Here is a 27,512-nt window from a genome sequence, read left to right as displayed (position 1 = left end):
ATAAATAGGTAAATACAAAAAAATGTGTTAACTGTGGTTGGTGGGATTACAAGTGAATAGAAAATATTTTGCTCATTTTTTATTTTTGATTGATCTATAATGTTTACTAAAGATACCATAAATCCTGAAATGGATAAAACAATGTTTGTGTTTAACACTTTGGATATTATTGCTACAAGTAAAGGTGGACAATTCAAACCACAGGATCTAATGTGTAGCTTAGGGTTTCTCTCAGCTCAGTGTGTGTGTAAGAGAAATAAACATACAAGTTTCTCCATGTCACATATCACTGTGAGGCCGTAAACAAAATGCAAAGGAATGTAAAATGTCTATATATATAATCAACATGGGTGGCTAATGTCCTCCAAAAACGCTTTTTATTTCTGGTGAACAACATAAAATGCTAATGCCTTTCTGCCTCACATTACTTATAAGCCATAATTTCAATATTATATCAGGAGGTCCCTCCTAATGTTTCACCTGGCAAAAACATACTGTGGCGCCTTCAGTAAAAACAGAACACCTGCTCGCCATTATTCATGCGCAGCTATCCTTTCAGATGCTCTAGCGCCTCCTTCACGGGCTTCTGCGTCACTCCCCTTCCTGTACAACAGTCTCTCCAGTTTCTCCATTCCATGTGACACTGTGAGACTGGAGACAGAATGCAATGGCCTGATGGAGAACTGACCAGTGTGAAGTGCTGCACTCGGGTAACACCTCCCAGGTTGACTCCAGGGAACCCCTCAGTGTTATTATAAATGGGAACCTCTGAAATGCAGGTGAATGGCCCCTGCCCATGGAGTATCTGCCAGAAGGGTCCAAGGCGCACAATATTTTTATATTGCAGGTCAGTGTATGTAGAAGGTGTTTACCACGTGAAGCTTTTTCATTCATTTCAATAATGGAATTCACTGAAGTATGGAGAATGAAATTCCAAATATTAGTTTGCTGTTTGTCTCAGTTTACTTGGTTTTCTCCATATGGTGTATTTCCTCAGTATTCTTTTTCTATCACTCCTTCTGGGTAATTTTGCTGTATGTTTTCTTGAACTACATATACTTCTCTTTTTATCTTCCCCCCAAATCACCTTGTATCTTTTTCCAGCTGTCTCTTAATCTGTGTTTTTTCTTAATTATTCTCCTAAATAAATTCTGATATATCCAAAGAGTAGAATGAATTTTATACAAATACTAAAAAATGTTTTGGGGACCCGCTGCACCTGACCGAGCTCCAGAGTCAAGTCCTGGGAACTCAGAGAGACAGCCCCAAATAGACGCCTAAAGGAAGATTGGAAAAGATGCCCCCCTACACACTGACGTGTTAGATGATGAATGCTCAGACAGAACCCCACAAGCTGTGCATAACAGACCAAGGCTCCAAGGCCCATAACCTACCGGCAGAAAGAGTACACCTTCCCTGGTAGCTGTGCAGAAAGGCCCGAGGGAAATGGTTAATGGCCTGGCTGGCGTCAAATGGCTTTCCCTGAATCATTCACTATAGTTAGATGGGAGAAGACCTTGGTATCAGTAGCTTAAGGGGTAAGGGAAGAGGATTGCAAATGACAAGGTCAGCTCCATCAGAAATATGTGAAATGGGTTCCCCATATGAAAGAGTGTTTCTGATAGGAGGGGAGAGGCATGCATGACAGGCGAGAAACCACTCCACCAGTCTTATGTGGACATTCAACCAGAGGATTACTGACCCTGGCCTTGGTTTGTGTTTAATAGAGCTATCCCATTCCTAATGGAAAAACAGTGGGGATAGTACATCGATTTCAGTTTTTAAGCCAGGATCTAAAAAGAAACTGCTGTGTTTTTTAACTGCAATAAAAGTTACTAATGACCTTACTACCTATAAATCTGGGGTTGTATAAAAGCATTATATAACAAGGAATTTTTTAATGAAATTATTTATTTTTAAAATTTATTATAAAATTAGAGCAATAGAACAAATATACAAAGAGGTGTCTAATATTTTATTTTAACATATGAGAGTGGTAGTTATAAATTGTCACCATCTATTAGAAATGCATGTCAAGACCCAGTAAAGATGGAGGTGTAGGTGAACATGGCTCACCTCATCACACAACCACAGCAAAAATTGCAACTAAGCTACAAAACAAACATCACCCAGAATTATCAGAAAATCAAGCTGTATGGAAGTCTGACAGCAAAGGAATTAAAGAAGTCACATTCATGCAGATGAGTTGAAGGGGCAGAAATGCAGAGACGTGGAACAGGCATCCCACATTCACGTGTGATAGATAAAAATCAGGAGGGATAGCTCTGGAGCAAGGGATCCCAGCCCCACACCAGACGACCCACCCAGTGTTCCAGTGCAAGGAAAATAAGTCCCCATAACTTCTGGCTGTAAAAACCAGTGGGGCCCTGATGTAGCTCAGTGGATTGAGTGCAGGCCTGCAAACCAAAGTGTCGCCAGTTTGATTCCCAGTCAGTGTACATGCCTGGGTAGATCCCCAGTAGGGGTGCACGAGAGGCAACCACACATTGGTGTTTCTCTCCCTCTCTTTCTTCCTCCTTTCCCCTCTGTCTATAAAAATAAATGAAATATTTTAAAACAATCATATCAAAACCAGTGGGACTTGGGGCAACAAAAGAAAATATGGGATTCGCAGGTGTCTCCTCCTAAAGGGCCCACAACAGACTTAGGACTTATACAGGTTCACTCCCTCAGGACTCCAGCAACTGGGCAGTGGCTGGAATGGCACCAGTGGCATACAGAGAGGAACTGAAGTGCCTGGCATCTGGGCAAGTGCTGGGAAACAGCTTCCTCCCAGACAAAACTCCAGAGGCCAGGCAGCAGCCATTGTCCTCTTTCTGAGCCCTGCCCCACACAGAGCCACAGAGCAGCAACACCATATCTGAGATTCCATCAACCTGGTTCACACAGTTTGCCCCACGATGGTGATTACTGAGTCTCAGCTCCATCCTGCTTACTCCTGCATGCTACTAAGACAGGGAGCTCTGCCTAATACACAGAAACAAACACAGGGAAGCTGCCAAATTGAAGAGACAAAGAAATATGGCCCAAATGAACAGAACAAAACTCCAGAAAAAGAACTAAACAAAATGGACATAAGCAATCTATCAGATGCAAGGTTCAAAACACTGGTTTTTAGGATGCACGAGGAACTCACTGGATACTTCAACAGCATAAAAAATACCCGAGTGGAAATGAAGGTTACACTAAGTGAAATAAAGACAAATGTATAGGAAATCAACAGTAGAGTGGATGAAACCAAGAATGAAATCATGATTTAGAACATAAGGAGGAAAAAGCCATTCTATCAGAACAACAAGTAGAAAAAAAGAATCCAAAAAAATGAGGATAAGCTAAGGAACCTCTGGAACACCTTTGCACATACCAATATTCAAATCACAGAGGTGCCAGCAGGAGAAGAGAAAGAGCAAGAAATAGAAAACTTATTTGAAAAAATAATGAAAGAAAACTTCCCTAATTTGGTGAAGGAAATAGACATGCAAGTCTAGAAAACAGAGAGAGTCCCAAAAAAGATGGACACAAAGAGGACCACACCAAGACACACCATAATTAAAATGTCAAAGGTTAAGAATAAAGAGAGAATCTTAAAAGTAGATGGTTTACCTACAAAGGTGTTTCCATAAGACTCTCAGCTGATTTCTCAAAAGAAACTTTGCATACTAGAAGTGATTGGCAAGAAGTATTCAAAGTGATGAAAAGCAAGGACCTACAACCTAGATTACTGTATCTAGCAAAGGTATCATTTAGAATTGAAGGGCAGATAAAGTGCTTCCAGACAAGGTAAAGCTAAAGGAGTTCATCATCCCCAAGCCATTATTATATGAAATGTTAAAGGGACTTACTTAAGAAAAACAAGATCAAAACTATGAACATTAAAATGGCAATGAATTCACGACTATCAACAATCGAATCTAAAAAGCAAACTAAATGAACAAGCAGAGCAAAAACAGAACCATAGATATGGAGATCACTTGGAGGATTATCAGTTGGGTGGGGGAAGGAGGAGACTGGGAGAAAAGGTGCAGGGATTAAGAAGTACAAATTGATGGGTAAAGAACAGACAGGGGGATGTTAAGAACAGTATAGGAAAAGCTAAAGAACTTATACTTATGACCCATGGACATGAACTAAGGAGGGGCTTGCCTCCTCCTTAGGAGGGAATGGATGGTACCGAGTGGAGGGGAACACAGGGAAAAACTGGGACGACTGGAATAGCATAATAAGTAAAAAATTTTGAAAGAATATATAACACCTTATTATATTTATTTTACATGTCTTTCATTAAGCAAAAGAAAGATATATTCAAAATTATCCAAGAGTTTTAATATATAAAGAAACACATTAAAATGTGCATAGTGGTCACCTCAGAGAGTGAAGCATGTGTGTGTGCTTTCATGCTGTTTCACAAACCTTTCTGTGTCTTCAATTTCTCTACATTGGACATGTGATATTACCTTTTAGTGAGAAAAGGGACAACAAGTTTAACTTTTTATTATTAAATTTAAAAACCAAGTATGTTTTTCACTAAGGAAAAGCCCAGAATATAACTGTATAATTTTGAATTTTAAAGACATGAAAAAATGCAAAAAGACAGAAATTTGGGAATAAATTTCCATAAGGAGTCAGGCAAAATTGCTCAGGGTTCACAAAAAGTTATCTGTAAAATATGCAGCCACCAATTTCACAGTGCTATTGAAAAATTTTCTGTGATGTGCCGACAGCAGGAAATCAAAAGGACTCCCTATTACTTATAGCACCATTAGTATAATTCAAAAGAGGAGTGTATGTTTCAACAATACATTAAGGGTTAAATACAATATCTTGATATTGAGTTATATAAATTGAAATAACTTGCAACAGCCTTCTTCTTTCATAAGAAATTTTCATGAATAGGATAGATACTAATCCAATTAATATTTTTTAAGTCAGCTGCTCAAAGTCTCCCAAAAAACTATGTGCTTGCAAAAAATTGTTCATATCACAACCTCCATTTTCTGTTGTTGCTGTTAACACATTTTTTCACTTGCCTTAAAAATAAAACACTCACAATATCATCAAAGAAATCATGATTTTAAAATGTGGCCCCCCTAAATTGCATTTGCAGAAGTTCAAATTGTTTTGTCTTGTAATAATTTTATTAACATTAGCATCCAGATTTTTTTTGTTGTTCTTTTCTGTTGTTGTTGTTTTTGTAGCCATGCTGTTTAATTGAAGCTTGTGACCTCAGGACCCATTTTGTTACCTTGAGTTTGTGGGAAATTAGGTGCTCTCATGTCTGAAGGGAGAGCAGTGAAGCAAATCACTTCCCAAGCTCCCTCCCCTCTCTACACGGATCCAGGGCTTGGCAAATCAACTTCCCAGGGTACATTCTGAAGCATTATGTGGCAAAAACGGTTTCTCCCCAGGCCATTGAATTCTTCATACAAAATTAAGTGGGTCATAACAGCACAGATTATATTACAAATTTTGTTCACACCGAGAGAGAAGTTAACCTTAACATTTGCAAAAGGGAACTTAAAACTTTCTGAAACCAAATACAGTACACTGACATCACATTCTCTAATGCTTAGGGGAATTCAAACAAGTCACTTTAACATCTGATGAAGGTTGTTTGCTACCGCATTAAATGCTCTAGTAGCAGTCTACATTAACTAGATAAATGATCGACTCTCAAATCTACAAAATGAGGAACAATTATATACATAACCAATCTGTAGGAGAAAAATGCACAAGGTAGCAGTGGAAGAGCCTCTATTCAGCCCGCCACACATGAGAACAGTTATGAATTATTCAAATCGTGGCTCTGTTAGCCTTTCCTTCATCAACTCTTCTGAAGAGGATTAGGGGCGCCGATTTTCCAGGGCATGTGCTTCTTGCCTTTTTCCCAGTTCTGCCTTCTTTACACCCTTTGTAGGGCTGTGTCCATGTGAGTCACAACACTACTTTGATAATCTCTGCTGATTTATAGGGCTTTTTTTAATGATAGAAAAATCTTGCAACATGCATGATTCATTCCTTTTATTCTTTCTGGCAAATTCTTGTGATGAAAATTTTTCTTTGCCACAGGTTTTCTCTTTTTTTTTTGTATTGTTTTGTTTTGGGTTTTGTTTGTTTGTTTGTTTGTTTGTTTTGCCCTGGCTGCTTCTTTGCACTATGTCTTCAAAAAGACCTTAGTGCTAATTTTCCTATGCAATTGGCTTTCATGTCAGGTAATTTCCTGGGTTAGATGATTGTGGAGAAAAGCAGCTAAAAGTCCATATTGGTGAGTGGTTTACAGCCCTTCTTGCTGATCGAGGTGACCTTTTGAATGCTTCTGTTAATACAACATCAGTAAATTGTTTAAAATGCAATGTAGGTATGTAATTTTAATTCTGAAGTTCCTCATGATAAAATTCCCTTATGCCCCATTTTAATTTGAAAAAAATGACCATTTCTTGAGAATCCAATATAAATATCAAAATAAATTTCTTTACTTAATGTATTTTTCTTTTATATTAAAAACTTCTTTAAATCAACTGCCAAGTTTAACACTTCCCATAATTCATTTTGCCCTGGGAATATGTGGAAACTTTTGAATGGTCACAACCCCCTAGATGGTTTGTAGATGGGAGTAAATAATGCTAGCTACTTGTCTGAAATGGTCACTGTATTCATATTGTGTTGCTACCCAAACTTATATTATGAAGCATATGATTGATTGATAATGTGTATCTGGTTGAAAATGACAGTTTTATGAGCAAGGGAAAGTCAGACATCGATGAGCTTTCTCATTGTCCCTCTTGCTCAGAACTCATAAACATTTTTATTAAATAATACTAGCCATAGTTTATTGACTACTTGGTATGCTTCAAGCACAGTTATTGCTGTTTTCCTTGGACTAGCTCATTTAATCCTTTCTCACAACTCTTTAAAGTAAGAATTTTACAGAAGAGCAACCAAGGTTTAGAAAGGCTAAAGAATCCGTGGGTTAAAGTCTAGTTTCTAACCCATGCCTGTGTTAACCCCACAATCATTCTTCTGAAGAGCTCCTCTCCCTTGCCCCCCTTTTCACGTGGAACACTAAGGAAAAGCCTGTTCAGATGCCTTAAGGGTTTAACCCAGCATATAATGCAGTGAACACAATGGAGGTATCCTCCACTAGGCTGCAGTAAAACACCCATCTCCTGCTTAAGACGTTCAAGAAATAGCCAGTGTGTCCTACATTATGCCCCACTAACCCCAGGACTCTCTCACTGGCCTTCCTTAAATTATTGGGAACAAACTGTAGGTGATTCCTTGAATCTTAATTATGTAACTGTTGGTTCGGGGTCCCAGAATTGTTCAGAGTCAGTAAGATCCCCACTCTAAGACCTCTTAGGAGAAAACCTCTGAGACTTCTACTCTTTTTTTTTTTTTTTTGAAAGAGAGAAAGAGAGAGGAAAGGAGAGACAGAGAAAGAGAGGAAGAGAGAGGAATATCGATTTGTTGTTCCACTTATTTCTGCATTCATTGGTTGCTTCCTGTATGTGCCCTCATAGGGGCTCAAACCTGCAACCTTGGCATATCAGGACAACACTCTAACCAACTTAGCTACCCCACCAGGGCCAAGACCTCTACTTTTAATGTAGAAGCCCAAATATAGTTTGGTTGATTCTAGCTGTGTGTATCACCACAGTCCAAATCTGTGATCATTTTAAGTAGAACCGAAACCTAATCTGTTTAAATAATGGTTAAACACAGTGTTTTGATGGAAAAAAAAAAGAATGAGAAATTTTACCTCCCACCTCTGAGCTGTAATTAGATGTTTGTTCTAGAAAAACTTTGAGACTAGCCCTTCATATACTAATGTGCTGTTTTCAGCATTTGTGTTTACTGAATCATTTAACATACATATATACATACTTATTTTCAGATTTTCAAAGGAGCTGTGAGATTATTGCTGCATTTCTTATTGAGTTAGCAACTGGCCTTTAAAATTATTTGGTTAACAGAAGTAGTAGATAAGAATCAGTATTTCAAGGGATTAGAAGCAACTTAAAACTGGATATACTTATTTCATTATTTGGCTTCAATGCTTTGGAGAACTTCTATTCTTAAACCTCTATTATTCCTTTTTCTTTTATTTTTCTTGTTCACGAAGTTGAGTCAGCAACAAAAATATATTCAAATTAGACTTGTCATACAGACAAAAAAAAATCTGACTTTGTCAGGGTGGGTGGAGAGGAAAAAAGCAACTTTTTGTCAGTCTTTTGTATTTCAGCAGCTGGATTCATTGCTACCATGGTAACGGACCACATGATGAGGTGTATTAGATTGCTGTGTGTTGAGTACAAGGGGAAGAATGAACACAGCGTTTTATTGAAGTTAAAGGTTACTTTGGAGTTTCTTCTGTGGAAATGTGTAAGGTCAAATACTATAGCTTTCAGCATATGTAGCACTTCAGAGGAAGAATTAGGGGCATGTTGGTGCATTTAACTACAAAACCAGGTAAGGTACAACTGAATCTATGAAATCGAACTCTTACTTCTGTTGCAGTGGCATAACTTGCGGGTGGAATTTCGCTGTTGCCCCCACCCCACCCCCACACGGGCACAGGACAAATTTCTCCCATTCCCCCCCTTCTACCCCCCCTTCAAATTAATGTTTTTAATTTGAAGGTCTAAAACGTTGTGAATTTTTATGGTTCTGAGGTAATGTGTGTGAGGGTGTGTGTGCAAGTAAAAGAAAGAAAGCCAGAAAGGAAGTAGTAAGAATGCGATGATCAGTGCGGTCAGACCGATGTAAAACTGAGCGGGGCTTCCTTGTTTTGTCCTTGGAAGTGGATCCACTTTTCTTAGAGGACGCCTTATTAGTGGCATTGGACCAAAGCAGCTTGGTTTTTATACTAAATTAAGCAGTAGGACAAAGTTCTCCAGCCTGGTATGTAGTGTATTTATTGTATCTGGGCTTTTTTCCCTCTTTCACCATATTACTGCCAGCCTCATCCAGCGTGAATAGTTCAGTTGTATCTATAATTTTTACAGCATATTTTATTTCCATTAGTATTCTGTTCTTTCCAGCACTGTGGTTGTATGTGTCTTAGAGGATTTAAAAATAGAAGTAAATACAATACGGGTTAGTGTAAAATGAACTCTTCTGCTTAGAGGCTGGTAAGAGCAGTATGTAAACAATTCCGTGCGGCTCCGGGAAGCATCAATTCCCAGAGCACAGACGCCTCCCCCGCCGTGTTTACAGGTCTCCCTAGAGCAGGCTTCCAAAGGGGAAGCTTTGATGGGCTAAGAGCAACTTAGAGGAGAAGATTTCTTCATTTAATAACTGATTTTGGTTTCTTGCTCATGGCTTCTACTGATGTTTGGCTTTCTCATAGGACATGATGATATATTTTAATTTTTTTTAGCTAGGGGGTAGCCTATACAACTTCTGTCCTCATAAAACAAAGTTAACTTGGCAGCTTTAGAGATAAAACCTAACTAAACAGTAAGCAGAGCCTCACTGTTACTCAAGCATATTCACTGTCCAGTATCCACTGGAGTATTCTCATACAGAAAAGCCTTTGAAAAATACCTTGTTAGCCAAAATCAATTATTTGCCACTAATTGGCACTGATGGTGCTAAAAGCCAATAAGTTATCCCAAGTTTGGTTGTATACCACTCTTTCTTCAAAAAAAGAAACTTGGATTTTGTTAAATTGATTTATACTCTGTATTTTCATTTCTATTTCCTTAATCTCTCTACTTTTCATACCTTCAGCCCATTTTCTAAATTTGAGCAAGGGATTATAATCATTATTCAAAACACTTTTTTGCCATAACTGCAAAAAGAGGAAACTATTTCTATGGTAACAAATATCAAAAGCATTATAATAACAATGAGCGTTTATAAACTACCATACTTATGTGCGGATTCCTTCTTCCCTTTTCCCTTTGTTGCTTGAATACAGAATAAGCTATGAGCATGGTGCTCCAAAACATAAAGTATTTTCACAGTATAAATTGTTACTATTTAAGAATAGGAGGTTCCCAAGAGCTGGTGAAAGATAGTACCTGGTAAAATATTTTAAGTGGGTGAAATTCTCATTAATGACTACACCCAAGGTAGAAAGTGGTCAATTTTTATTAAAGGAAAAATAAAAGAGGGAAAGAAGGAAAGAGGAAGAGAGACAGAGACAGACACAGAGAGATGACACAAGAAAAGAAAGACAAAAGGTAGAGATAAAAGTGTAAATGATGTCTTAACCAAACTCTCTTCTTTCCCATCTGTACTAGAATGGGTAAAATCGAGGAATAGAGCTGTGTGGATGAGATGACATTAGTAAAAAGTACTATGATTCTACTATTCTGCATTTCAAGTACACAATTCAGCATAGATAGTTGTTCTCCATTAATTGAAATGAAAACAAATTCTTAGAGTTGATGTTGTTTCAGTCCTTGCTACTGTGGGTTAAGATGTCAGGCAGCTATAACTGAGCTGGAAAGGTGTAAAACTCAATGTACATCCCAGTGTCTGTGGTCTGTGCTCACCTGACACCACACCATCAACACAGGTCATTTCTGCGGTCACCCCAACAGAGTGGTCCACAATAACATGGGGTTTTACTTATTTAATTTTATTTGTAATAAGAACTGTATATTTAAAGGAGTGTAAAAATGATTTCATATATATATATATAGTGAAGTGATTTTTTAAATATATTTTATTGATTATGCTATTACATTTGTCCCATTTCCCCCTTCTCTCCCCTCCACCCTGTACCCCCCTCCCACCCATGTTTCCCCCCTTTAGTTCATGTCCATGTGTCATACTTATGAGTTCTTTAGCTCCTACATTTCCCATACTATTATTGCCCTCCCCCTATCTATTTTCAACCTACATTCTATGCTACTTATTCTCTGTACCTTTTCCCCCTCTCTCCTCCTCCCACCCCCCCTGCTACTAACCCTCCATGTGCCCTCCATTTCTGTGGTTCTGTTCCTGTTCTAATTGTTTACTTAGTTTCTTTTGGTTTTGCTTTAGGTGTGGTTGTTAATATTTGTGAGTTTGCTGTCCTTTTACTATATATGTCTTTTCTTTATCTTCTTTTCTTAGATAAGTCCCTTTAGCATTTCATAAAATAAGGGCTTGGTGATGATGAACTCCTTGAACTTGACCTTATCTGAGAAGCACTTTATCTGCCCTTCCATTCTAAATGAGAGCTTTGCTGGATAGAGCAATCTGGGATGTAGGTCCTTGTCTTTCATGACTTGGAATACTTCTTTCCAGCCCCTTCTTGCCTGTAAGGTCTCTTTTGAGAAATCAGCTGACAGTCTAATGGGAACTCCTTTGTAGGTTACTGTCCCCTTATCTCTTGCTGCTTCTAGGATTCTCTCCTTCATTTTTACCTTGGCTAATGTAATTATGATGTGCCTTGGTGTGTTTCCTCTTGGGTCCAACTTCTTTGCGGCTCTCTGAGCTTCTTGGATTTCTTGGAAGACTGTTCCCTTTGCCAGATTGGGGAAGTTCTCCTTTATTATTTGTTCAAATACGTGCTCAATTTGTTGCTTTCCCCCTTCCGATTCTGGTACCCCTATAATTCGGATATTGGAATGTTTAAAGGTGTCCTGGATGCTCTTAACCTTTTCCTCAATTTTTTGAATTCTTATTTCATCATGCTTTCCTGCTTGGTTGATTCTATCTTCCTTCTGGTCCACTGTATTATTTTGAGACTCAGATTCCTTCCTTTCACTATTGGCTCTCCTCCATGTATCTTCCTGCATCTCTTTTATGGTAACCTGCATCCTTTCATCTATATTGCGCCCCAAATCAACCAATTCCGTGAGCTTTCTGATCACCAGTGTTTTGAACTGTGCATCTGATAGATTGGCTAATTCTTGGTCGCTCAAAAGGATGAGTCCTGGGGGACTGATCTGCTCTGTTGAAAACATATTTTTCCCTGTCTCTCCTTTTTTTTTTTTCCGGTCTGGTCACCCTTGTTACAGTGGGGGGCAGAGCCTTAGGTGCTCACCGGGGCTGGGCACCCCAGTCGCTAGATTGTGACGTTATATGTGGGAGCCGGGGCGGGAGCGGGGACGGGAGGGAACAATGGCGGTAGTTCCGTTCTCCTGGGCTCAGACCCTTCTCTGGGCTCCCGGGCTGCGAGTTCTGCCCTGGTCCACAATCGCTACCCCTCTGGGTCCGCCAGCTGCAGCTTGCGTACTCAGGGATCACCGCTGCCTTCTTGCGCCCCGGATGGCTGTCGCGCCAAACTTTCCCCGACCTCCACGCGCCAGCCCCGCGCCCGCCCGGCTCATCTTCTCCTACCAGTCAGGATGAACGCATCTACTTCAACTTCTTGGCTGTCCGACTTCCATTCAGATAAATCCTCTGTCGATTCTGGGCGTTATTCTGTCTGTAAATTATTGTTGTAAATTACTGTTGTTCTAATCTTGGTTGTGCGAGGAGGTACGGTGCGTCCACCTATTCCTCCATCTTTCCAGAAGTCCCTATAGTGAAATGATTAATAAAGGCAAGCTAATTAATATATTTTCTCAAATAGTTACCAGTTTTGCGTTTAGTGAGAGCAGATCTTCAGCACACAGTGTGGACCAGTCAGCAGGCTGTGCAGCAGACCTTTACACTTGTTCATCCTACATCATGGCAGCGTCTCACCCTTTGACCCACATCTCCCTGTTTCTCTCACCCCCCTGCCCCGCCCACCCGCTGCCTCCCCCTCCCAACCACTGTTCTACATACTCTCTGCTTCTAGGTATTTGACTTTTTTAGATTCTATATGTAACTGAGATCATACAGCATTTTTCTTTCTATGTCTGGCTTATTTCACTTAGTAGAATGTCCTACATGTTCATCCATTTTTGTTGCAAATGGCAGTATCTTCTTTTTAAAATCTGACTGATATTCCGTTGTACATATATACCACAGTTTCCTGACCCATTACTGTGTTGATGAACACTTCAGGGTTTTTCTATGTTTTGGTTATTGTGAATAATGCTGCAATAAACACAGGAGCGCAAACATCACTTCCAAGGGGCTGATGCTGCTGCTCTTGAGTATACACTCAGAAAAGGGATTACGGGATCATATGGTAGTTCTATTTTTAGTTTTGAGAGCTTTTTTTAAACTCCATACTGTTTTCCATAATGACTGTATGGAAGATCTTCTTGAGACAAATGACCTTTGATGCGATTGCTTTAAATTACAAATTTTGCCAGTATTGTTTAATCGAATCATATTTTTCTCAATCCTTGTTTAAATTGTGCTTTATTTTTAATTTTGGATGATTGGAACTGTATTAATGATTTTTAACATTTTAGCTTTAATTTCTAGACCTCCCTAGCCTCTCTGACAAATAACTAATTATCTGTAAACTTTTACCTTTATTAAGAAGATCAATGTTCAACATAGTCATGATAAAGGAGAACCATATTGACTATCATAGCCTCATCTATAAAATCGATGATAATCTTTGAGCCCTGAGACAATTTTCTAAAATAAATGGAGGCCAATCCAATGACTCATTATCAGCTAGATACTGCATTTTTAAAAGTTGTTATTTTAGACCTAAGACTTTATTAATAAGGTGAATTTTATTATTAACTACCATGTAATATCTGTTTGAAAAGAATTGGACTCTTGTTTTAATATTCTTAAATGTTTCAAATTTTTAAAAAGCCAGTGGTACCATGATCATAGCCAGGGTGATGACAATGACAATAATAACTAATTCAGAGAGTAAGATAGACTTCATCAGAAAGCTCTAGGTTCTGCATATAGAAAAAGACCAATGTTTTTAGAAAGTGGAAATTTCTAATGGATGGTATGACTTTCAGATATTTACTCCCAAATTTAGTTAATTTCATTAATAGCATTTATAACTTACTCACAATGGATGTGCTTGTTGATGTTCTTGTCAGAGTTTACTAGGAAGTATGTTAACTTACTTCAGTGAGAATAGAGGTATTTATCAATAATGATTAAAGTAATAAAGAACTGTATAATGTGTGGACAAGTGCTGATGGGGAAAGAAAAACTTACTATTAGAAATGTATAATTTGTTACATTTTTAATATAAAAAGGGGCAATAGATTTTTTTACTTTCATGGTATTATTAGCTTGATACATTTTAGAGTAATAGTATTTTAATTATTTCCTACTATCTGGCATGCATTTTTATATGTTCACAATTGACAGCATTTTACTATTTTGATTATCTTTTTAAATTTTAAATTATTTATTTTAAATAAACAACAATATTTTATGTCTGACACCTATTAACTTGGGTTTACTTAGGGAATAATTATACTCAGAAAAATCATCTGCCGCTACCTACCCCTCACATAAAAGAAAATACCATATGGATTGTCAATTCCAACATGAAATGTGGATCCATCACAGTAGTAAAAGAAAGTATAGACTTAATATAAAAAAACACACCTTTAAAGGAAGAAACTATAAAGAAATTATTAGATGAAAAGTTGTTACTCCTGGACAATGTTATAAGAAAAATTAAAAAACAAATACAAAAGTAGAATCAATATTTCAAACACACATAAAAATCACATGTCCTTGGACCCAACATTTCTACTAGAGGAAAATATCCTAAACAAATAAAGTCAAACACATAAACGGGGCTTTTCCTTGTGGTGTTTGTAAGTGTCAATAAGAGGAGTCATTCAGAAAAAGAATCTGAGAAATACAAAAAAATTCTCCAGCTCATATTTCTGATCTGATAGCTACAGAAGTGTAAGAAATCATAGACATGGCTACCTGGTCCCCTAACGGTTCCACTTCTTACTGGTCAGACAGAACATGTGTAGACAACGTGATACAGAGAAAAGGGTCTTGGCTTGGTTAAGTGAATGCTTGGGTCCGCTACGGACTGGCCGAGTGCGTGTAAAAGCAGACAAACAAGGCATTGTTAAAACCCTGATGGTCGAAAGTAAAGTCTCTGAATCCCTTTATCCACCTATATGCATTTCTCTTCATAAGTGATGTTGCAAATAAGATGTCTCATATCAAATGTAGGAGGAAGGATGCATTTTTAAAATTTCACAGAAAAGTACAATGTGATAAAATCTGGAATTCCTTAGAAACAGTAAAATATTTTGAATAAGATAGGCTTTTCGATTATTATTGTTTTAAATTTGTTCAGAATAAATTTCTGCTCATATTAGGATGGGCAGGGAATCACTGGTCTCGAAAGTAGCCCGGCACGTAGGCGCAGAGGGAGGGCAGCACCCTAGAGCAGCAGTGTTCACTGGAACTCCGGTGGTGCTAGAAACATCTGTGTCTGCACTGTCCAGTGGAGTAACAACCGGCCACCTGTGGCAGTGGAGTGCTCGAAATATAACTAGTATGACTGAGGAAACTAAATTTCTAATGTTTAATGCTGTTATTTAAATAGCCACATGGACGGTGCAGCTCTAGAATTAAGCACGATAAATAGGGTCTTTTATTTAATGTTGGGATTCATTTCAAATATCTCTGATGAATTAAGGTGACACAGGGTGAGAACGTGAATATACTTTGTGAGATTTCTCTTTCATTCAAAGAAATAATACTCAAAAGATCCTTGCATTTAGTGACTGTAACTCCAAGATTTCTCTGAGAAGTCTTTGTCTTAAAATATTCTATAGCCTTGCTCACTTAATTCTAGTGTTCATTCAGTTTCTCATTCACGAAATAAAAAACAATTTGAATTTATATGTCAGTGTATAAGAAAAATGCACTGCTTTCCTTTATTATCACACTACTAATGTACTTACAACATCTCTGACACCAGGTGTGTGGATTTTCCACACCAAGAAATTCTAATGGCCTGGAATAGTATCAGGTCCCACACGTTAAGGACAAAGCCTCACACGACCACCCTTACCCCCACCTCACATGCCAATTAGCAGTTTGGGTTGTCACCCAAGCTGACCGGCTGGCTACAAATCAGAGGTTCCCACAACCCCCTCTTCAGTTTTGATCATTTGCTAGAACATCTCACAGAGCTCAAGGGAACATTTGTGTTTATCAGTTTATTACATAGTAAAGAATGTGATAAAAGATACAGGTGAACATCCATGTGCAGACTTGCGCAGGATGAGCTCCGGACGGTCCCGAGCACAGGCGCTTCTGTCCCTGGGGATTTGGCACACACCCTCCTCCCAGCGCATGGATGTGCTCATCGGCCTTTCCGAACCTGATACTCGCACAATTTTTATGGAGGCTTCATTTTCCAAGCACAATCGATCATGAAGCAAGTCAGCAGCTCCTCTCCCCCCTTGGAGTATGGGAGTGGGCCTGAGAATTCCACAGTTCTAACCAAGGCTTGGTTTTACTGGTGACCCCCTCCCATCCTGAAACTCTCCAGGAGCTCACCAGGAGGCACCTCACTGAAACAAAAGACACTCCCTTTACCTAGAAAATTCCAGAAGACTTAGGAGCTTTTTATCAGGAACCAGGGACGAAAACTAAATATCAGAACAAAAGATGTCACTGCTGTTCTTTGTGCTTAGGAAATTATGAGGGTTTTAGGAGCTCCACAGTAGAGACTGGGAGCAGAGACCAATATATGTTTTCCTGTTATTTCACAGTCAGACACTATACTTGACATCTGAGCAGACAGTATAATAATGGCCCAGTGTCCCTGCATTCAGAGTTTCCTTGGAATATACTTAGGAGCCTGTACAGGCTCCTATACAGGACAGATATTATAGAGGGAGGGTGAGAAAATGCTTTGTAGAAAAGGAAGCACTGGGATAAACTTTTAAAATAATGAACATTCACTAGAAGACTGGGGACAGGAGGATCTATACAGAAAGAACAGTATGAAAATATCAGGGAGAAAGGAGAATCAGAAATCTCTGGAAATGTAAGGTAGGCCTGTAACTTAAGGACTGAAAAAATGTTCAGGAGCCAGATCTACACCACCATCATTATCACCATCACCATCACCATCACCATCATCATCACATCATCATGGCAACCATCACAGCAACCATGCATTGGTCATTTGGGATTAGGCCAAACACTTTTCATGCACCATTTCATTTAATTCCTGTTACAAGCAATGAAACAAGTATTGTCCTCATTTATTGACGAGAAAACTGCACTGCCAATAATTGCCAAGTCAGCCGTCAGGCCAGAGGCAACCCTGTTAAACCATGCTGAGTCTCCACTTCTCCTGAGTGTTCTTGTCTGTCTGCTGAGGAATTTCAGCTGCGTTATCTTGAATATTCTGGGAAGCCACAGGAGGAAATTCATACAGACAGCATCGTAGAAAATAGACCATGCTAGATGGACAGAAATAAGTGAAGGAGTTAATGCTGTATTTCCCAGCAAGGATGAGGAAGTTCCTGAGCTAAGGAAGTGAAAGAAGAATTTGAAAAGGAGACACTTGGAGAAGCATTTGGTTAATTGTCTGTCTTTACAGCAAGTCAGGTAGAAAACACCTGACTAATTTTTTAAACCTCTCTAAAAAGTGTCAATTCCTGCATGAAACCCTAGGGCATGATCGTTGTGTCCAGGGAAACAGCATGTCTTATAATATGGAAGTTTTTTAACAAGACCAGCCTGCGTAGATCATCCTGTTGGGAGCAAGTGCCACCGTATCACCTACGTTCTTGAAATGTGTGGGGCTTCACACTAGTGTCTGAAGATGTGATATAAGTGAGGTGGGAACTTTGTGAAAATTTTCCTTTCATTGCAATCGGAATATTCTTTGATATTGTCAAATAGTGATTTATTTCCTATCCAACATACAAGACTTATAAATATATATATTTAGGCCTCATTTAGAAAGGTCAAAACACAGTTGCCTCTCTCATCATGGGGCAGTCTTCTCATTGAATTTCTGGGCACATTATTATTCTCCTGCCTTTGCCCCATTTAGGTGGGCTCTTTTTCTCGTGGCAGTTTATCCAGGTTGATTTATGGGTTGGAACATAGTAGAAGCTGTTACTTTCAGTATCAGACCCTCCAATTTTACTAAGAAATTACTTTTTTTATTTTTTTCTAAAGTCTTATGATCAGTGTGGTTGAAAACGAGTGTTGGGAAAATCAGAGAAAAGGGTGGAGAAGGCGGGTTGTCTTGACAACTAAAAGCCGAAGGAGGGGAGCTGCAGAGGTGCAGGGAATGTGCGGTAGCCCCGCAGTAAGGAGGATTTGGGTGGCACCGGCCAGCCAAAGGGAGCGAGGCAAGAGGAGCAGCTGTTTGGAGCCTGCGGACTATGTAATTGTTCCCAGCATGTTGGATGCCACAGGGAAACCTCAACAGACAGGTGGAAGCATAAGAGCACATTGTCTGAAAGCCCTGAGAATGCTCTGGTGTAACAACAACAGCGCTTCCTAAGTGCCAGATACTGTTCCAAGGGCTTTTTGTTTAACTCACTTGATTTTGAGTTAATGAATCCTCATTTCCAGGAATCACTGAATATGTGTAAATAGTTATGATGTCTCTGCTAATCCTCACAAACCTCAGTAACAAAAAACCTTTTATTATTGATGATCTTCATTTTACAGATGAAGATATGGAAACCGGAGAAGTTAAGTAATCTCTTGAAGGGCATAGAGTTAACGAGAGAGAGCCATAGTTAGTGAGGCGCAACCACTAAGCCAGACTAGTCTTAATCTATGCAAAGTCTGTTAGATGTCAAAAGTCTATTATATGCTTACAAAGTAAATGACATATGAGGGGGGACCCACAAAAATCAGAATTTATTTATAAAAATTGTATATTTCTTCTTACATGTTTAAACTTCAGTCACCTTCAAGGTACTCTCCATTTGATGCAATATACCTATCAAGACAGGGTGTTTCTTTTCCTTTTTAGTGCTTTTGCTGTTACTTTTTTTCTTCACCTCTTCTGCATTGGCAAAAACACTTCCCTTTGAGGACTTTTTTCATTTGGGGAAACCAAAAAAAGTTGCTCAGGGGTGAGATCATGTGAATAGGGAGGGCGAGGCACAGGGGTCATGCTGTTTTTGGTCAAAAACTGCTAAACACCCAGCGAGGTACAGGCAGATGTCATTGTAAATCACCCATCACAAAATGGGAAAACATGTTGAAAGAGTCTTCAAAAAAAATTCACCAAAGCTGAACACAGCCTCTCACAACAACGCCAGCTGGTACAATGATATAGACAGGTTCCTAGAATACTCACCTAGCGGGGGAAGCCTGTGCTACAAGAGGCCCACCCTCCAAAAGATAATTCCACTTTTCTTTGGGGTCCCCCCTCATATAGTAAATTCTTTAAAATGCTGACAATTATTATTATGTTATAAAGATTTAGAAGGTGTTTTGGTATTTAGTCCTTCTAAACAACACTGCTCAGAAATAGTAATGTTTTGAGGGCAGGTTTGGATTCTTCTTATGTAAGTTTAGTAAAGCTTTGTTTATGAACATGCCCATTGTAAATTGGGGGACCCCTCTTTTCCCAATGTCATCAATCAGTTTGACTGGCCCCTTTGAAGTTTTCATCTCAAAGAATGTGCCTGATGGAAATGCTCCCCATACACACCTATGTACCTCTGACCTTTCAGTAAAGAATGACTGCTGCTAATGGTACTAGTATGAGAGTACTATTGGTGCTAGTGAGTCCCCTTTCCATGCTGGGTATTTGAATAACATATCAATTTTTTCATTGTGCTCTTGCTAGGAATTAAATGCTCTGACATTTATATAACCTAAGGGGGCTAGAGAGAGGTGGGCAGCTAGGAAGGGGAATCAGGTCAGAGGCTGGAAAGGCATTTAAGGGGATGCATTGGTCACATATAACAGAAACTTAAAGGTCACGTGGGTGGTTCCAGGTGGAACGCAACCAGACCCGAGAACAATGTCAGGTACAAATTTGAGTTATGCTCTTTTCCTTATAATATGGGTTAGTTAGGGGTAGGTGAATTGCCTAATTCTGTACAAAAGGATTTTATGCAAAATTAGGTGACTTGTAATCTAACTGAAAGATGTAAACAGATACAGAATTAGAAGACACTTAAACATTATAGACACAAGCAGCGCAAGAACAAAAGCTCTGTTGTACTGGACTTGCTGGAGCGAATGATATACTACAGTGGGTTGTGCATGAGAAATGAGCAACAGACCAAGCAGAGGAGGTTTGAGGGCACCATGCACAGGACAACAGAAACGTGAGGACTCCGGAGGGATTCAGGAGACTACAAAAGAGAGAGGGCAAGGTGAAGCCCCAAGTCTGGGTGACCAGCAGATGCCTTGTCGTCTGCATTCATCACTGTTATAGCTCCCTTGACTTTATTTGTGACTTCAGAGTGTTTTAGCTAATTATGTCATTGGGTAAATGTGTCAGGTGACTATGCCTAGTACAGGAAAAGGCAAATGACCAGTAGACCTCCCACTACTGTGCTACTGGGAGGGATGGGGTGAGAGAATCTCTCTCTAGACATTTGTCTGCTGCTTTGTCACCCCCATCTCAGATGACTGCTTCTCCGTGAGCTTAGAAGATACATTCTTTCAAATATTAGTCAGTCTGTAGATAATGTTAGTAATTCACAAGGTCTCCAAAGTCATCTCTGCCAATATTATATGTTATTACTTGGAGAAGTCAAAAGCTTTTATTAACCATAATAACTAACATTTATGTTGTGATTTTCTGTTTGCAAAGTATTTAGATTGCATATATATTTAAATCTCCTAACAACCCTGCAAGAAACATGACATTATTATTCCCTTTTTAACTAAGAGGAAAATCTAGCTCCATGAATTTCTTGGAGGCACTGAGTTAGCAGCAAAGCATAGGATTTAATTTACTGATTTACTAATATATGCTATTTGCTCAAAGCCCCTCTCGTCTTCCAAAGTGAAACTCTCCTCAGTGATAGCTGTGTGGCTTTAGAAAAATGCTATAACAAATAAAGAACACTTGAATTTATTTAGATTATGCAGATTAAATGTTCTTTTTTATTAATACTTTCAAGGTAGCTTATGTACACAACTTAATAAGTGTTAACTGCCTTATTATTGTCTCTTTGCACTCCTCAAAAGTAATCACTCTGATTCTCACCATACCTGCTGAAAAGATTATTGTGGAATAGAAGAAAATAGTCAGCAGTTACAATTCCCAATGTGAGAAACTAATGTGAAAAATATATAAGAAATTTATATAGGCATAATGGGTCTGGTTTTTTTTATTTAAGAAAATGATCTAACCCATAACATCTAAAAGAACAAGTTTAAAATAACTCAAATGGCCAAAACAAAAAGGCAAAAAAAAAACCCCAGACCCATTATGCCGGTATAAAACCAATAAGAGGAAATTATCGTGAGCCCCAAACTACTCCCTCCCATATTCACACAGCCACCAAACAATGTATACAATTTTATTTTGCTGATGCAAAGCCCTGTTGTATTCCTATGTATGTGTTTTGCCTTCGTGTTTTACACTATCCATCTTCTTTACCACTCTCCTTTACTCAACATTGTTCTTGAGTTTAGCTATTTTTCTTGTCTGCCAGAGATATCAAAATACTCTTCCTTCTGGCAAACTCTGTGAGAACCAACAGTGGAAGTCTGGGAGCAAGAAACGCAGAGCGTGTGATTATCAGCAACAGGTTTTTCCAATTTAGCTCAACTGAAGCTCTTTGGCCTTGCTAATACTTTTTCTTAAAATGGAAAAAAGCCATTCTGAATTGCAACATTTATTACCTTTGGTATTTAAAATTGTATTGAAATAATCCTTTGGGTTTAAATGTTCTCTTCGGACAGTAATGCTAAAATCTGAGACTCTTGTTTAGGATTAGGGTTAGGCAAGAAAAGAATATTAAAATGAAAGAGAGCTTTTCTTATTAGCTATTAAATGAATTATAAAGCTATAATTATAATTAAGTGGAACTATAATTAAAGAGGGTGCTGATGTAGACAAAGCTATGGAGTATGAACAAATACTAGCATATATGTTAATACAATATATGCTAAAGAAGGTAGTATGTATCAATAGGGGAGATTATTATTATGCAGTAAATCAAATCATATTGGGAAAGAAAAGGTCTTCATCCCACAAAGTAAATTCCAACTAGATTAGACTTCTAATAATAATACATAATACTTATAATACTTTAATACTTGTAATAAACCATGCTCTAAGAATTAGAAGAAAATATTGAGGAATTTTAAAAACAGCTTTAGGAGATATAATTGACAATAAACTATACTGTTTAAAGAGTACAAATTAGTAAGTTTTGATATAATGTGTATACCTTTTAAACCATCTCTAGAATCAAGAGAGTGAACAATTTCATCGAGTCCAAAATTTCCCTCATGCTCCTTGCTAGTACAGTCCACCCACCCCTCCCTCTTTCCCAAGCAATCACATGTCTGCTTTCAGGCACAGTAGATTAGTTTGCATTATCTAGAGTTTTTATAAATGGAATCATTCATACATATTCTTGTCTACTTTTTTCACTGAATATATTTTCAGACTCATTCACATTGTTGAATGTATAAATATGTTTATTTTGTTGCTTTTTTTTATTATGTGTTCATTCACCTCTTGATGGACATCAGGTTGTTTCCAGTTTTTGACAATTACAAATAAAGCCACTATGAACATTCATGTGAAAATTTTTAAATAGATCGTTTTTCTTACTTTTGAGTAAATACTGAGAGGTATTTTAAATTATATGCAAAAGAAAAAGGCTTGTAAGTATAAAAATGAAGGTTCAGAAAGGAAACAGTTATATTTTACAACACTAACATTTTAAATGTTGGCATCCCAAAAAAAAATCTCATTAACAAAATGACAGCTGAAATGAAGGTCAAGGAAAATACATAAATAGTAGCTAACCATGGCAAGAACTTGCTATAAGCAAGGCACCAAAATGTGTGTGTTGTGTCAGTTAATCCTCAAAGTTGCAAAGGTAGGCACTGTTAACCATTTAAGGCAGGCTAGTACTTAACCCTGCTCCGTGCTGCCTCCCCACGTAGAGACCAGGTATACTATGTGCAAGTGGTATACTTGTCAGAAGAAATTTAGCCTCCTCATATAGGAAAGTACATGTGAAACAAAAGTAGTTCATAAAATGTATATGTCTGATACACATGTGGGGTAATAACCTTATGGTATAAAGAACTTATGCAAAATATGTAGGAAAATACTAAGACAGTGATAAATAGGAGCAAGACATAAATAGGTAGTTCACAGCCAAGGAAAGTGAAGATATATGAAAAATACTAAGCTTTACTTTTAATCAAAGAAATTGAAAATAAAACAACCCTGTAGTAACTTTCAAATATTTTTAGATATTTTGTTGTTGGGTTGGTTTGGTTTCTTTTAATAATGGTAATATGTAGTGCCAGTGAGGTTAGATGCCATTTTCACACTTTATTGGTAGAGTGTAAATTAAAATGACAATTCTGAAAGGGATTGGACAGTATCAGTAAGTTTCAATGACTTTGAAAATATTTACACCCTTTGAGAAAAATTTTATTCTGGATTCACCTGGAGAAATAATATGAAATGAATATGAAGATGTATGTCCAGAGACTTTTTTGCATTATTTATAGCAGGTAAAAATCAGAAACAACCAAATGTCTCATAATAGGAAAATGAATCAGTCCACAACTAAGAAATCTTACCCAACGCATGTTTATCAAGCCATGTCATAAATTATTGGGGGGAATAGAAATTGCTACAAATTTTCTGGAGAGCAGTTTGGCAATATTTTAATTGGCTTAAAATGCTTATGAACATTAACTTAATATTTCTACTTTTATGAATATCTAAAATGGAAATACTTTTACACAAAAATTTGTAAACATTCATCACAGTATTATTTAAAACAACAAAAACTTTAAGACAGACAAATGCCCAACAATGGATAAATTAAGTAGTTTCATAAATTCAATAAATGACTTAATATGTTAAATTATGGGGCACTTATATCATGGAAATCATTTCCAATGTCCTATGAAAATGGTAAGTGAGAGAGAATATGCATTTCATAAAATACATTCTGCCATCATCTCCTGATACTGGTATTTAAAGAGAAAGTTAGAGAGAAGGAAGGGAAGCAAAATGTTAGGAATGATTAACCTATGAGTAATAGATGTACATTTTCTTCTGTGGATATGTAGTTCTTGTGCAATGCTGTGGTATAAATTAGGTTATAGAGGCAGAATTTGAAATGGCGCACTCAGGGGAATGCAGCTATGCATGGGAAAAAAGCAAGAAGGATATCAACCAAACCACTAATAGTATGATTTTATTTTCTTCTGTATTGTTAAACAAAATTTTAACTTCCATAGCTAAAAGCCACCTTTTTTAAAAATCATTTCATTGTGGTTCAATTACAGTTGTCTGCATATTACCCCCGCCCCCACCCCCAGAAAGCCATCCTAAAGGAAAGGGTTTATTGAGCCGTATGCCAGCTAGAAAAGGACCAGGTCCTGGGGCATGAAGTCTAAACCACCAGCAGCAGCCTTAGGTGGAGAAGGCAACAGGTCTACTGTTCTAGAGTTGATTGGCGCTTTTACACATTAAGTTTTGGGGAAGAAAGATGTAAGTTGTTCTGAAAAAATTTGCATTGGCTACAGATAAGGGAGGAGGAAAGGGTGAAGTGGGGGCAGTTCCACAGCAGGCGCACTGTGTATCAGGGAGAAATATTTCCTACTTGTGATTGGTCACGAGCAACAGAGCAACAGGCCTGACCGTGGATGTGTATTCAGGATGCAGTGGCATCTAGTGGTGGGGTTACAGACAGATGCCTGGAGGCTGAGCCAAAGCTCCAGCGTACACTCAGAATGTGAGCAGCCTTTTTGTTCACCAGCCCACAGCGATTAACTGGTCAACTGTTCCTGTCCCTTTCTCTCACTCTCCAGGTGCTGTAATTTAATTCAGAAATCTCATAATTTTTCTCCTGTTAGTATAATTTTTTGGAATTTTTCTAAATATTAAGAAATCAAGGCAAAAATTATTTTGAGAAAGAGGGAGAAAACAAGCCCCTCTCTTTAATTTGTGACAAATAATGCATGAGAACAAAGGGAATTTTTTACATTAGGTTCTTCCTACTGCGGGAGCATGAACTACCACTCCAACCAGTTTTTGAAAAGGAATCACCTTATGTAAATAAAAACAGCCAGCCCATCTACACTTGGCTTCAGACTTGCTTAGATCTGGAGACCCAGAGGATATCACCAAAGTTCCATCCGTCCCAGTTTCTCGGCTCTACTTGTTTCTGCTGAGCTTTATACCCAGGGAGCTGTGCTCAACTGGCATAACCAGACCTTGTGGCCCTTACTATCTCGGGGCTAGGGGCTTTTGAAGTGGCAGGTAGGATAGCTGCCAGCTGCCCCCAAATCGCATACCATCCCCTTCATACCCCCCGCAGGGAATTTTTCTTAGGAACTCTGACAAGATCCCAGCAAGTAAGCAGCAAAGGCTGACCTGGATTGTGTGCCCAACTCTGAAAGGTCACCACAGCCGAAGGGATGGTGTACTCCAAGCCCCCAGGCCTGGTTCAGTTGACTATCTCAGTTCCTGAAGGGAAACACAGTCAGCCCCACAAAAGTCTCAGGGAATAGATAACAAGAAAGGTTCCAGGAAAAAAAAAGGAAGAAAGGGAATGTTGGAAGTATGGAATACTTGGAAGTATTATTGGAATATTGAAGTATTCCAATATTGGGAATATATCAGTATGACAGATGTCAGTAACAGAAACGAACAGGTACAAGGTCAGACATTTGCCAAAATTACCTACCTTACCAGTCCTCGAGGAATTACATAATTTCCTTCCCGAAATTTCAAAGAATGAAATTGAGGGTAAGAAAAACTTATTTGCCCAAGAACACGCAGATAGTAGTACGTGGCAGTGAGGAGATTTGAACTAACGTATTTCTAACATCACAGCCAAGCCTCCGCTCCAAAATGTCTTTCTTAAGTGCCTGTTGCTGCTTCATCTGCAATCAAGGGACAGAGAGTGGTGCTCTGTGTTTTTGCATATAAGAAATGACAAGGGAGCAAAGAAAACATTTAATACCTTCCAAATTACACATTTAGGTGACCAATTGCTTCTATCTCCCTGAGGACATTGCTTGAGAAAAGCTAACAGAGAAGAAAATGGCAGAGCGTGTGCTTTAGAGAAAATATTGGACATTTTTCATAACTTAAAGTCTGGTATAGGCCGTGTCTGGTATGGCTCAGTGGATTGAGTGCCGGCCTGTGAACCAAAGGGTTGCTGATTCAGTTCCCAGTCAGGGCTCGTGCCTAGGTTGTGGGCCAGGTCTCCAGTAGGGGGCACATGAGGGGCAAGCACACACTGATGTTTCTCACCTTCTCTTTCTCCTTCCCTTCCCTTCCCTTCTATCTAAATAGATAAATAAATAAAATCTTTAAAAATAAAATAAAATAAAACCTGATACAGGAGCCAAATATATTAAAATATTTCACACTGAAAATTTTAAACTTTTTTGAAGAAGTTAAAGAATATTCCATACTGGTCTTCAAAGAGTAGTTTCAACAGCATACTAGGTATCTCAAAGATACAAGAGAAGGCATAGTCTAAATTGGGACACAAAGAAAAGACAGGAGCTGAGAAACTCCAGGTGGAAAGTCATAAATGTCAGCCTGAAATAACGATCTTTGTAGATCCGGCAGTTTCCCAGCTAATGCAGACAATCTGAAAGGAACCTAAGCGTGTACCTGCTGAGGACTGACTCTGCCTGGTGACAGACTGGATGAAGTGGAGTAGAGCTTCCAGACCTCAGAGCCTGTGTTCCCTTAACCTTCTTAGTTCCCGTCTTCAGTTCTGTATGAAAACACTCATCTCCCCACATCCAAGAAATAATTCCAAAAATAAATGTAGGCACTTACTTGAACCAGGACAGCATGTCCCCAGTTTTCTTTCCAAAGTGTATGGGATGTACGAGTTGCTCTTGAACTCTGTCCACAAGCAGCACAGCGAATGCAAGTTCACATTTGCTCTCCATCTGAGTGCCTGTGCTTGGCGAAGCTGTACATAGACGGTAATGCCCATGAAGGCACTGCTGGATGAGTAATTTGTGGTAAAAAAAAAAAAAGTACTAGTTAACCCTTGAGATTTATTTAGTTCTTTATTTGGAAGATGTGAAGTTCTATACATTAAGTAATATGTAAAAGAGCTTTGAACTTGAAGCATCGAAGCAGTACACAATTGCGAGGACTCTGACATGAGAACGGCCACCCTGTGCCCTGGTCAGTCTGGAGCCTATTTCTTCCAGAGCCATAGAGGGTGAGAAGTATCGCCTAGTAGCCCCTGGTGCCCTTCTGGACAGAACTGAGAAAACACAGCACACTAGGAAGCATACAGACCTGAGAGTCAGATTTAGGTTCAAACATAATTTTCGTGCACTAACCAGGTCTGGGACCTCTCTGAGTCCACATGTCCTCACTCGGAAATTGTTGGGAATTACTGTCCCTCGACCTGTTATTCCTCTGGTTCCAACATCATGCAAGCTGTGTTCCCATTCCCCCTTTATGATATTGCACGTGAAACTGTGCCCCCTCGCCAGTGTCCACCAAAGAATCCTCT

General features: G+C 38.6%; 1 protein-coding gene across 6 annotated transcripts in view; it reads left to right on the top strand.

Moving 5' to 3' along the window:
• Positions 1–27,512, top strand: part of DTNA (dystrobrevin alpha) — a 352,090-nt gene that overhangs the window by 184,604 nt on the left and 139,974 nt on the right. Inside the window, exon 1 of one of the 6 annotated variants that reach the window (XM_036009159.1) lies at positions 8,243–8,487. The exons of 3 other annotated variants lie outside the window; for them this stretch is intronic. The gene's annotated coding sequence lies outside the window, so the exon portion shown is untranslated. Of the gene's footprint in view, positions 1–8,242; positions 8,488–27,512 lie in introns of those variants that run through there. 2 more of the 6 variants (XM_028523840.2, XM_028523839.2) reach the window with 2 other exon arrangements.

This window comes from Phyllostomus discolor, chromosome 9 (genome assembly GCF_004126475.2).
Source record: "Phyllostomus discolor isolate MPI-MPIP mPhyDis1 chromosome 9, mPhyDis1.pri.v3, whole genome shotgun sequence".
NCBI classification, from domain to species: domain Eukaryota; kingdom Metazoa; phylum Chordata; class Mammalia; order Chiroptera; family Phyllostomidae; genus Phyllostomus; species Phyllostomus discolor.
Note: the sequence above shows the minus strand (reverse complement) of the source record. Positions and strands in the feature narration are given on the sequence as shown.